We start from the raw sequence: 13170 nt of genomic DNA on the forward strand, positions 1-13170 counted from the left end.
CTATGCCTAGGAATGAGCAGAGCTCAGCAACCGAAGTCGGGGTGCTAGGTCGACGATTGCACGTAACCTTTTGGTGTCTGCTGTGATCCCCTGGTCCGAGAACACGTGGCCAAAGAACTTGAGGCTGCGTTGATTTATGTCGCATTTATCTCCATTAAGGGTAAGGCCTGCTGAGTGTAGGATATCACACACCTTCATCAGGCCTTTTCCTGCTGGTCCGGAAGACCAGGATGTCATTGCTGTAGTTGAATGAGCAGGGTACAGGTGATATTAGCCTACTGATTGTTTCCTGGAAAATCTCTGTCGCGGACGATATCCCATGGTTAAGTCGCTTGTAGCGGAAGAGTCCTTTGTGCGTCGCAAACGTAGTGATCAGTCTCGAGTCAGGGCAGAGTACCATCTGGTGGTACCCCTGGTTAAGGTTTAGCTTGGAGAACAAAGAGGCTTGGTTCAGCCTGACCATCATATCCATTATGTTGGGGCCAGGATATCTCTCTTGCTGGTTGGCGACATTGGGGATGCGCATGTCGATGCACAGGCGCAGTCGTCTGTTTTCCCTCGGGGCCACTACTAGTGGTGATACCCACAGTGTTGGGCCATCTACTCTTTCAATAATGTCATTGCCGATAAGGAGTTGTAGTTCATGTGCCACCCAAGCTTGCAGGTGGAATCCTACCCGGCGGGGGTGCTTTGTGACTGGAGTCACTTTTGGGTCAACATGTAGGGTGATTACGGCATCTTTGAGTCTTCCTACTCCTTCGAATAGTGCTGGGAATAGAGTCTTGATCTTTTGGAGGGTTATTTCACGGCAGAACATTGTATTAACTTTGTGTGACTGCATGGGAGTCCTTGGACCACGTCAGACTGGTTGTAGTGTATGTCTATCTGTTCAATTGCGCAAGCTGGGTGATAGCTTAAGAGGCACCGCCCTGCTGTGGGGCTTTGTCTGACGTGGATAGTGGTGGACACTTTCTTGCCCTTGTGGTGTAGGTCGCAGTGTAATAGACCTTTTGACTGGAGTGGGTGAGCCGCGCCCCATTGGAATATGCAGGCTTGAGATGGACCAGTGGGTAGGTGTCTTTTATTGCATGGTAGAGGGTGTCATGCATAACATTGACCGTCACACCCGTGTCCACGATGAAGTGGTGGTTTAGCCTTTCTATTTGCACTGTAACACTTGGGGCCGTGCTGTCATCCGTTTCTTCACTGATCAGTCAAACGTACTCCTTAATGTATCTGTCGTATTGATCATATCGTTGGTGGTCTTGTGGCTCTTCGTAGAGGTGTGTGGGTGGGTTCTCTGGTATAGTTGGATGGTGAGTGTGCATAAGGGTCTGCCCTGTATTGAATGCCATGCTGCTCTTGGTGGTGGACTTGGTATTCCCTTGTAGTTGGCTGGTAGTTGTATTTATCGTGATGCAGCAATGGTGACTGCAGCGTCAGTTCCTCTATTGCTCTTATCACTTCTGTTTGGGTGCCGCCTGGTGTTGGGTGTCTCCCTTGGTATGTCTTCAGGGCGTTCTGCTCAGGGTATGCTCTGTAGTAGGGCCCTCGGTCCGTTCTTGTCGTCTTCGAAACCCCGATGGTGAGGAGGGTCTGCAATTGGGGAGTGTGGATTTCTCTTTACAGACTGACTGAAAATGGTTTTCTTGACCACATCTCATGCACATTTGTTCTATTGCCAGGCATTGTCCTTTGTGGGGGAATTCAAACCCGCATCTGTAGCATTGTTTTCCTCTGGGTTGTCTCGGGTAAGGGCTTCTGGGCGTCATTCTCGGTGGCGTCCCTTGTCCTTGGCTATTTATGGGTGGTCCTTGCTGTATGGCTGCGACACTGTCACCTCTCTTCGGATTCTCAATGGCTGCGGCTTGCACGTCTACTCTTTCATATACGAGGGCTAGGTCTATTATTTCTTGTAGTGAGATTGGCTTCTTCAGGAGGTTTTTTCGAAATACTGAGGCTGTACATCCTACAATGATTCTCAGTCTGATTGCTTCCTCGTCTGAGAAATTTGCAAAGTCGCAATGGCATATCTTCCTTTGTAGTCTGATAACGAACACTCCTATGGTCTCATGGGGCAGTTGTGTCCATTGGTTGAATGCGTATCTTTCGTATTCTCTGTTTGGAAGTATGACTAGTTTCCGGTTGATGGCTGTGGTGAGCAGTGTGTATTTGGATTCTCATGTGGCAGGATCATATTCAGGATTCCTTTTATCTCCTTCGCTGCCAGGATTACAAGTATGCCTGCCTTGTTCGTGAAATACTGGTCTCCTACTGCTCTCATGAAGTCTTCAAACTCCGCCATCCACTCTTCCCATCTCTGCCCCGGGTTGTGGGGTGGTTGTAGGGTGAACGGGCTGAGTCGTCTCAGGAATGCTGCCCTAGAGGACGTTCCCATTATCAGGTGTACAGGTCCTTCTTCGCCCCTGCCTGCCGCTGGTGGGGCATCATTCTCTATGGCGTTATGCCTGTCCTCCAGTAGTTTTCTGGTGTTGTTATGCTGGGTGGGTGTCCCTCAGGGGACCACCTTCTGCCTCGTGACTGCAGTCTGTTTCTCTTGTTGTCACTGTGTTTTCTCGCCTTTTCTTCCTGTCCTGTGTGGTGCAGCTCACCCTGCTCCCGGTATTGTGGTGCTCTGGTAGTGTTTTACCCCCTCTCCCACTCCTGTCAGATGCTGCCCTCCTTCCTCTGATGTGCTCTATCTCCCTGTCTGCTGGGGCACATGATGAGTGCTGGCTCCTTCCTACTCCTCTATCTTCCTTACCGCTGTGGTGCGGGTGTGTGCTGGGTCCTCGCGCTGTCCCTCTTTCACCGTCCTCGTCACTGTGGGTCTCTCGTGTCGCTGCACCTCCAGCAGGCTGTGTATCGTTAGTGCAGGCCACTGGTCTGAGCTTTCACGTGTCGACTCCTCCTCAGGCGTTGGATAGGCTCTTTGCTGCCCCTTCTTACTATACCCTCCAGGGATTTCGGAACATTGATGTCCTTGCACGTGTGTCCGTCTCTGTCGCGTCTCGTCGCCAGTTGTTATGTATATTCATACAGATTACAGAAGTTGCAGAGGCTCTCTTGTGTGTGACTTCCCTTTATTATCTCCTTTACAAATCTGCCCTTCCCCGTCCCCTGGTCCTCCCCTTCCTTCCCGCTCTCCGCATCTGCCTGTGTCACGTGTTGCCCCTCTTAAAGGAGCCGGTGCTTCTTTATGCTGCAACAGCATCTCTCTACTCTACCCCTCTATTCTTACATCAGTACTTGCAGACATCCTCTGCTCCACTGAGTTGCTCCAGTTCACATATTGTTTTCCTCTGCTCCACCCAGTTTCCTTCTTCTCGATCATCTCTTGCTGTCCTCTTCCCTTTACACTTTCACTCTGTCACCAATCCACATAACCCTCCCTTCTCTACATGCTGATGGCATTCCCTTTTCCATCCCCTCCTACATCTCTCCCACCTACAACACCACCTCTTTGCTGCGGTGATGGGTTTTGCTCTAACCACTATGCCCCCCTTTACTTATCCTTAACACCTCCATATGCTTTTGGCCTCAGGGCCACCGTACAAAGCACCCTTCCCCCTAAAACCCTCTACAATGCTCTACTTTCCCCTTTCTTAGTATCTGCTTCTTTTACTTTCCTTTAACTCTTGCTTTCCAGTGCACTATATCACTCATTTACATATGCAACCCTTATTGATGTATTTATACACCACTGTACTTGTCAGTTATATATTCAGAATCTTATTGACATATTTATAACTTTAACTCTACATTGCACTTTACCTGTCTTTTTCATATACAAACCATTATACCTGATTTTTTTTTTAATGCAAACCCTTATTGGTGAATATAAATATTGACAAAATAAAAATAACATTTGATGGTTTAGGTTCCTACATCCATTGTTACTCTGTAACATTGATCAATGTCCCTTATTGGCACTCATGGAGTAGTACAAACAAGACAGCGTTACAGTGTTTCATAAAGAGCAGGTACTTTGGTTAGGATCTCAATCAAGGATCTTCTGCTTTCCAGACTTTTGAACTCTGAAGGGCCTGCTCTGTATTGTACCTGCTTGATTAGAATGTTTCCTAGTTATGAAAAGACCTGACCGTTTTTAGCATGAGTAGTTGAGTCACAGCTTCACTATGCAATCTGGACCCTTGTTCCAGGTTTTGTACATACTACAAACAACATTTAACTTCATCCTCCTTTTCACCAGAGGCCAAAGGATTTCTTTTATGATATGAGTTGCCTCCTTTTGCGATTTCAGGTTAAGGTACAATCAATCCATTCTTTTTGGCCTGTTGAGGTTCTTGATCAGGCCAGTGCAGGTTATTTTGTGGCAGTCCAATTAGGGTGTGCCTGGCGATCTGGGCAGCTCCAGCCAATAATTGGTTTGTACAAAATTAGATTTTTTGAATTCATGATTGACTGATCATTGGTCCTATAGGACTCCATGCTAATGACCAGCTGGGCGCAACGGCCCAAGAAGGCAGAGCTGGTGTGTGGTGGTCCAGAAACAGTGCCGGTACGGTGCGGGCGGTCCTCTTATGTCCTGACCGCCATACTCGGAATCAGGCCCAATGTGTTTAGAACTATACCTGTGAAAGCATGAGGTTACAGTTACTTAGATATGATTTCAAAAGACGGTGCACGCGGCACAAAAAGGATATATGTTCTCCACTTCTGAATCCAATCTCATTTGGCTTTTAATACAGTGAGAAAACAAGTGCATTTCACACTAAAATGCTAACACATTCTATTTGGGATCAGTTCCCTCTTAATGACCCCTTCCAAGTTCTACCAATACCAGGGACTTAGCAGAGAGATGCTTACAGAGGACATATACCTAATTGCATTGGGGCTTTTTATACTCACTTTTGGATCATTATTTTAACACACAGAGCAATGTTGGGCCCTCACGGCCCCCAGCTAATCTCCCCAGTCTGCTAGGCTAAACGGCTGCCTGTTTATTCGCCTCTGGTAATCAGTTGTGCCTCAGGTAAAATCTGCTTGAGGCTTTCTCTTGAACATGACTCATGGTTTCCTCCATTTCAAAATGTTATCCAGCACTAATCCACTTAGACAGAAGTTACTCTTTGTGTAGCCTTCAGAATCACAGGGACCTCTCTCTACTTCCTGTGGGGTTTTGCTTAAATAGGCTATCATTTTCTCAAAGTATGTCATATTTACATCACAATTTCTGATTGGTAAAATATCCCCATTGGCTTGCTTAACAGGATGACACTTCCAGAGAATGCATTCTTTAATCTCATAGGTTGCTCATATTTTGCACAAGTGACAGGGGTATAATCTGAACAGTTTGGACTTGTAATCTTAGATATGAATATATCATATTTCGTCTCCTTTTGTACAGCAACAATATTAGGGCAGTTGTCATTTTTGTTCTGAACCTAAGTATTGGAAAGATATAGCCAAAATCGATGTTTAAAGCACCAAATAATGTCATTTAAATGGTCAGTTTTATTTCTGTTTAACTCAGTTAGGCAACTTTAAGATCAAATAATGCATTAATTATCGCACCAGATATGTAATGTAAGCCTTTATTTGTATGCGCAATAAGATATACATCGGAATTATGATATGTGAACTGTTCCGTGACCTCTGTTATTCCCTCGCCCTTACCATTCTTCCTTCGGTCTAACCCACTCAGCTGGAGACACTCTTGACACACTCTTGATGCCTTCATCTCTGCAGACATCCCTATCTCTAACTCCCTCACTACCCCCCTCTTCTGTTCTGACCACTCTCTGCTCCCGCCTGGGACCCTTGGGCCCTCTGTCCGAGCTGCCTCCCGCACTGCCAGTCTCCTTTGACGTCATTCGACCGATGAAGCAAGTGTCAGTCACTGGTTTTGCTTCCACCTTCATCCCCCCTCCAACCCCTGCTTTGGACTCTCCCACTGACTCTGTCCTTGCTAACCTTCACCTCTCCATCTCTTTTACCTATGACATCCTTGCCCCTGTTATGAGGATCCGCCTGAAGCCTGCCTCCAAGCGTAATGGCTTGTATGACTCTGATCTAGCTTTTCTAAAAAGTATGTGCAGAGTTGCTGAACGGAGGTAGCAGACCTTGGGTACATCTGCTGAAAGACTGGCCTGCCGCCTGCTCCAAAGGCAATATTGTCTCTCCATCCGCTCCAAGAAGAGGACCCATATTCAAGCCTGCATCACTCAAGCCCCTAACAACACGGCTGAACTCTTCAAAATCTGCAAGGAACTAACCAATCCAACTGCAGTCTCTACCTCTCGCCTTCCCAGCCTCTCTGCACAGCACCGTCCTCCCATTTCACAACTAAAACTCAGGGCATCCTGTCCTCACTCTCTACCATTCCATCCCCTCCTGCTCTCTTGCCTCCCTTGGAACCCCCCACACTTTCCTCTTTCTTGCACATAGCACCTATTGAGGTCTCTAAAGTTGTCTGCTCTGTGAAGGTCTGATTCAAACATGTGCTCCCCTGTTCCCCTGTTCTTCCAGAACTATTAAGGACAATATCTCCTCTCTCGCCCCGGCTCTAGCCGATCTCTGTAACCACTCTTCCACCACTGGCTCTTTCCCTCTATCCCTCAAGCACTCTATTGTGCACCCCTCCTAAAAAGCTGTCTGCTGACCCTTCCTGCCCGGCTAACTATTGACCCATCTCCATCACCCCTTACTGGGCAAACTCTTGGAAAAGTTGGTCCTCCCCCATCTGATCCGTCATGCTGAACTTGCTGTTGTCTCCATGACCGTCAATCTGGATTCAGGGCATCCAGAGTCACGGAAACTGCTCTCTTGAACACCCGTGAAGAGCTGCTTGCTAATCTTGACTCCAACTCTCCTGCTGTTCTGATTCTCTTCGATCTCTCCTGTGCCTTTGACACAGTCAACCATTCCATCCTCATACCCTCATCATCACGGACCTGGCACTGGATTGGCAGACCTCCTTCCTAACTAACCGCCCTTCCCAGGTGCAACTGGGCCCTTTCTCCTCCACCACCACACTCTCTACCTTTCGGCATTCCCCAGGGCTCTATCTTATTTCTGTGGCTCATCAATATTTACCTCGCTCCTCTTGCCCACTTGATCGCCTCCTTCTCTCCTCATTTCCAGTGTTATGTTGATGACACACAGCTTTCCTTCAAACTTCCCTTCACCACCACCTCCTCTTCCTCCTTTCCCATTCCCGACTGTCTGACTGCTATTCGGGCATGGTGTGCTGCTTATGATCTCTCTCTTAATGCCAGTAAGACTGAGATCCTTCTCATTGGGACACCTGTGCACTGTTTCCCTCCTGCCTTCTTGCCACTCTCCTTGGGCTCTCTACACCTCACCATCCAGTGAGGCCAAATATTTCGGAGTCATTTTCGACTCCTCACTCTCCTTCACCCCTCACATCTTGGACCTTGCCAAGAAGGCCTACTTTCAGCTTTATCTCCTTAGAGGCATTCTCCCTGTCCTCACCTTTCCCCAGAAGCTCAATGGCTAAAAAGCTCTGGTCCTCTCCAGGTTTGACTACTTCAACAGACTCTTCCTCAATCTGCCACTCTCCTCCCATCGCCTACCTCAACTAATCCAGAATAGGGCTGCAAGACTTATACTTGGCCTCAAGCCCAGGGACTGCATCTCTGCAGCGCTAAAATTTCTCCACTGGCTCCCGGTCGCTGCAAGGATCAAATTCAAGACCCTCTGCATCATCCACAAGGCTTTCTGGGGCCTGGGACCCTCATATCTCCAACTTTCTCTCCCTAAATACCTCCCTGCTCGAGCCCTACACTCTTCCAGCTTAAACTGTCTGCTGATCAAACGCTTCTCAAAGCAGAGAGTGAGGTTAGGTCTCTCTCTTCGGGTGGTGCCTCCCTTTGGAAAAGCTTTGGAAAATCCTCCCTGCCCCTGTCAGACTTGAGCCGGACCTCTTTAAGTTCCTGAAACGTCTTAAAAGTCAGCTTTTCTCCTCATCCTTTCCTCTCATCCTCCCCTGCTAATTCCCCCACTGCCGCTGAGACAGGCAGTCTGGTCCTTCATGAGTCTTACAGGTTGGCAGGACTTCTGCCCAGTCAACAAGAGCACCTACCCCCCTCAGCACTTCCCTCTGGGCCCCCAGATGGGTGGCTATATCCATCCCCCTTGGGACAACTCTGCCCTTGCGCTTAGCCAGTGGCCTCCTCCCCTGACAGCCTTTGGCACTTAGCCAGGGGCCTCCTCCCCTGGAGCCCCTTGGCACTTCCCCTCCTGGGCTCAAACAGCACTTGCCCATACATGTCCCCTTATCCCCCCTCCCCTCCCTCTCCCCTGTACTTCTCGTCACTGCACTTGCATGTCCTAATGTAACAAGGCCTAGTAGGACCATGATTGTTTGATTATTTACTGCTTTTACTTTAGTTTCATTCTCTCCCCTTGTTCCCTCCCCACGTTTGCCTTGTGGCGGCTGCAAACACCATTTGGTTGTATAGGCGCCTAACAAATGTTCAATAAATAAAACTCTAGATTGAGATCAGAGAACATATAAGCATGATGGGAGTCAGGACCCCAAGCTCCCACTTGCAGGTTATTGGCAAAAATTCTATCAACAGGACAATAAGAAAAATGTTAGATTTGTTGGACTCCAGACCGAGAAAAATTAGAAGAGAGGCAGAGACAGAGAATTGATACTGAGGCAATTGGAAGCCAGATATATTTGTACATTTTGCACTGTTCTGGCAGCACTCACTATTAACCACATAGTGAATGTTTCTCTGTGATGTCTTGCCTTTCATTGTGACAAATTGACGATGGACTGTGGTCAGTCACAATTAACCAGGGTTGACCAGGACTGCTAAGAAGATTCAATGTACATCACCAACCTGTCATTGCTCCAGCTCCATAGTTGTTTATCTCTGGAATGTAACTTATTCTCTAATTTCAGTCATTCACCTATTTCAGATGTCATTTTAGGGACCTATTTCACAGCCATTCAATTCATTTGGGTCATCAATAATTACCCTATTTTTTGTATGGCCAAGAGCACTTCTCTAGACGAACTAAACAAATATGTATGGTAAGTAAAACATATTAAATTAGTCAAAACACATTTTTTAAAAATCTTATTGTGCTTTCAAAATTCATCAACTCAACATTACACAATAAAATCCATGTTAAACATTCCCATAAAATTAACATCTCATGAATACAGAATAAAATACTTCATCACTAAAAACTACAGTTTAAATGTATTAAAATGTTATTAAATCAATTTTCCAACCATTCCTACCATTCTTTTTATTCGGTCACCCCAATTAGTGTAAAAATAATTGCAACAGGCATTTGCCTAATTGGTAGGGGATTCTGGACCAGCACATATTCCAGACTCTTAGTCTGGTGTTGCTACCGTATTGATCTATATATTTCTTAAAACATATTAGGCGTTGTGTTTTGAGCGCTTCACGTTGTAGGAGTAGATGTTGTGATGTTTCGTTTGGCATGGAGCAGAATCTGCAGCAGTCTTTCGTCTCTATTTTTTTCCATTTAACCCCATTTGCTCTTGTCGGGAGAATGTTGAGTCTAAATCTCATTAGTGTATAGCCAATCTTCCAAGATAGGAATTTGCATAGGCATTGAGCTCAAATTCCCAATTTTTTGTGAACTCGGGTGTTGTTCTGGTAATTCTTGTATTTCTCTATTAAGTCGAAGGTTTTGCACCAATTTGCCCGGCACAGTCTCTAATTTATATGTATCAGGGGGCTGGTTTATTAAAATCCCTTCCAGCCCCCATTCCACCATTGTATGTTCAGCCCAGTCGAGGAGGTTGTCTTTAAGTTCTCCCTCTTCCTCTCTAAATTCTGCATACAAATTATGTGCTGGGCAGTAATGAAGGTATAGCAGAGGAATATTCTCTTCCACGCTACGTAGGCTTCTAATGATAATAAACCCAATTCATGTCTAATTACACTAATCGGGATGGACTGGGGGAATCATTGCGGAAAAGTGTCCAACTGTCTCTACGTTTTTCAGATCGCTCTGTCATAAGGCGTCCAATAATTAATGTGACTGTCTAAAACAAGTGTATTCTTTTGTTGTTTTAGAACTGATGATAAGACGGCAAAATAGAGATGCCAGTCTTCCCTGTATACTAACCCATGTAGAATGATGCATGATTGTTTTGTATTTGTGAAAATTATGTTTTTTAACACTATATTTTGCAATAAGGAAACTACCCTGTGAAATAAATGTATTCAGAGTTCCCTTTGCAAGAACCATGTGGTTTTGAGTCATGTTAATGTTTGTTGACACATGTGAACTGTTCACCGGTTTGGGCCCAAAACTTGGTGAAACACAGGAGAAGGAGGTAGTCTGTAATTCCCAGGTACACCATGTTGTTCTCACCCTATTATATTACAGATCACTTGATAAAAACATTTTTTGGGTGTGACCTGTTGTATAATCAAATCGAGAGTAATAGTCCTCCAAATATTTTGGAGTCAGAGTCCATCAAGACAACTGGCCTGTAGTTCTCTGGGGCTTCCCGGTCCGCTTTCTTATAGATCGGGACAATGTGAGCTTCTTTCCAGGATTCTGGTGTACTTTTAGTTTCTATAACTTTCTAAAAGTGATTGTACAGGATGGTTGTTCAAAGTTCGGGAGATTCCTTCATTACTTTGTTACTAAGGCAATGAGGTCCCGGAGCTCTGGAGTTACTTCTACTATGCATCATTGCCTCAATATCTTCTGCGGAGACCTCCAGGGACCAGTCCTCAGTATCTAGATTGTCCTAATTCCTTATGGTCTCCTGTGAGCAGTTATACAAACGGGAAAACTTAGAGGACCAAGCCTGTTCAGTAATAGGATTTGTTTGTGCTGCGTTCTGGAAATGTTTCCCATGTTTTACCAGTTTACAGTAGTTTCTATCACATTTTGCCACTAAGCAGGTAAGCATCCTCTCGCCCTCCCTCTGGTAATTCGCTGCTTTAATGGTCTTCAGTTTATGTCTGCACTCTTGTCTCAGTCGTTTCATTTCCATACCAAGAGCGGGGCACGGGTCATTCTCTCGGAAGACTCTTCTTAGGTTGCGCCTAAATTCCCTCTTATTTGTTGAATAAGAGTGTTATAATTAGGCCTGCTGTTCTCCTGTCTCAATTTTCTAGGGCATAGAAGATTCTTAAAGAGTCCTGGCAGATTTTGGACCAAACATATAGGGCTGTTGAACTCCCCCTGGGACGTAATTAGACATGTCTCAAGTTTTTCATTGAACTACAGAATATAATTCTGGGCCCAGAGTATTCTGTTTTTACCCCCCTTAGAACATGACTTTACCCATTTCCATTAAAGGATCTGTCTTTGTACTAATTGGTAATGCTGCACAGAGTGTTGCGTGATTGCTGGGGATGCCACATTTCACTTCAAAATTACTGCTCGAGACTTCCCAATCTTCAGAGATAAAAATAAAGTCAGTAAGGGAAGCATTGACACCATTACTCCAAGTGTTCCAGTTGGGCACCCCTTGTTCATGTTTACTTTCCAACAGCCTCAAATTCCAGCCCTCCAGGAAGTCCCACCATTTCTTGCCCTTTGGGTCCAGGGGCGGTTTCTCTTCTCCACTCTGTAAAAATAATCATCATATTTCAGGGGAGGTAAGCAATCTGCTCATCTCTCATTCCATCCCATTAGGATTTTAACAATATGGTCAATTATTTTAACTTGGGTATGTCCTGCAGAATTGCAGTACATATTGAGTATTAGCGCTGGGGATTTGTTGGTTCTCAATGTTACTCAGGCTGCCAGAACTCCATAGAAGGAGTCCTCAACCACTTTGAGCTCAAGAATATATTTGTTTCTGCATCCAGTCAGTAGGCCACCCTTCGGTCGACCTACCTTTCTGCAGACAGCCATTTGCTGGCAAATTGAGTAGCCGTCCATACTCACCTGTTTGGTGAGGAAGGTTTCCTGCAATATTACCAAATCATATAAGGCCAACTTCCATTAGGACTCCCCAGAGCCAAAGAGGTGATAATGGCCCCTTGTGTTCCATGAGTAGATGCTAAAGATGTAAACTAGCTCTTTGGTCTATCGTTGGTGCCTCTCCCATGGGATGTGCCAGCCACAGCCAGTCTTTGTGATGTATTTCTTTCGTTTTTTCAAACCTGTCTCTGCTTCTTTCCCAATCTTCCGCCATGGCTCTTTTTTTAGCAGCTCCCTTACGGTCGTAATATTTAGCCAAGCCTGTATTCCCGTTCTGGATGTGTTTATGACGATTACCGTTCGAAGACACAATATTATAGATGTCGAACCTCTCTGGAGGATTTAATCAATCGCAAAAGGATACTTTGTCTAGTAAGACGTGAGTTAAACATGACCTTCGCCACGTCCCATCTCTCTAGATCACAGAATTCAATATGGTCAATGTCGCCTGAGGAAATTCTTTCCAGCCCCGGAGTATAATTTAGTATAGCTAAGATTCTGGGCCTATTTAGGAACTTATTATCAGAATCTGCAAATATTGCTTCCATAATAAATGTATCCGTCAGTTCCTCGCTCTTTTTTTCATCGTTGATGTGTGGAAAGGCTAATGGAGGAGGGTACCATATACCCATTTGAGTATTGTAACCTAGCTGCTGGGGTTTTTGTTGCACACTTTCTGAAGGGGAGAGCCATTGAGCTTCCCCCCTTCTCCTCTCACCTTCAAGTGCCTGTGCAGCAATCATCTCGGCCAAAATAAAACCGCTTTCTGGCATCTTTCAAAAATAAACTAATACAGTTGTAACTAAGTATGTTACAAGGAAAAACTCGACCAACTCATACATTAAGTATTGTGCCTATTACAATAAAACAAAAGCCTACTCATGTTTCACTGTACCTATGACATACATTCTGTGAATAGGCACCAGCTTTTTCAGGTCTATTATATTTATATAATGTAGGGCCGATGCCTGCGGGCTGCTAGCGCATTACAAATAAATAAATAATAAAATACTGATTGCCTTCTGTCTGATTAGTATCCTGGGCTTCTCTGTTGTGTCCCTTAATGTTCCGTACTAATTGTGTTTGTTTTCGCCCCGATCCCTGCGGGCTGCCGGCACATTACAAATAAATAAATATATACATGCAGCTATTAATGCTTGTGTTATCTGCAATGATTAATTTTACTCAAAAATTACTTTATGTTGATTTTGCTTATTGGTTGTGTTTATTAGTTCCTCTTAA

The 13170-nt window shown here is 45.2% G+C and overlaps 1 protein-coding gene across 1 annotated transcript in view; it reads left to right on the forward strand.

Annotated features, from left to right (window-relative positions):
- Positions 1-13170, forward strand: part of ACYP2 (acylphosphatase 2) — a 1335183-nt gene that overhangs the window by 1245536 nt on the left and 76477 nt on the right. The window lies entirely within an intron of this gene.

The sequence above is a fragment of the Ambystoma mexicanum genome, chromosome 4q (assembly GCF_040938575.1).
Source record: "Ambystoma mexicanum isolate Mex_15411 chromosome 4q, UKY_AmexF1_1, whole genome shotgun sequence".
NCBI classification, from domain to species: Eukaryota; Metazoa; Chordata; class Amphibia; order Caudata; family Ambystomatidae; genus Ambystoma; species Ambystoma mexicanum.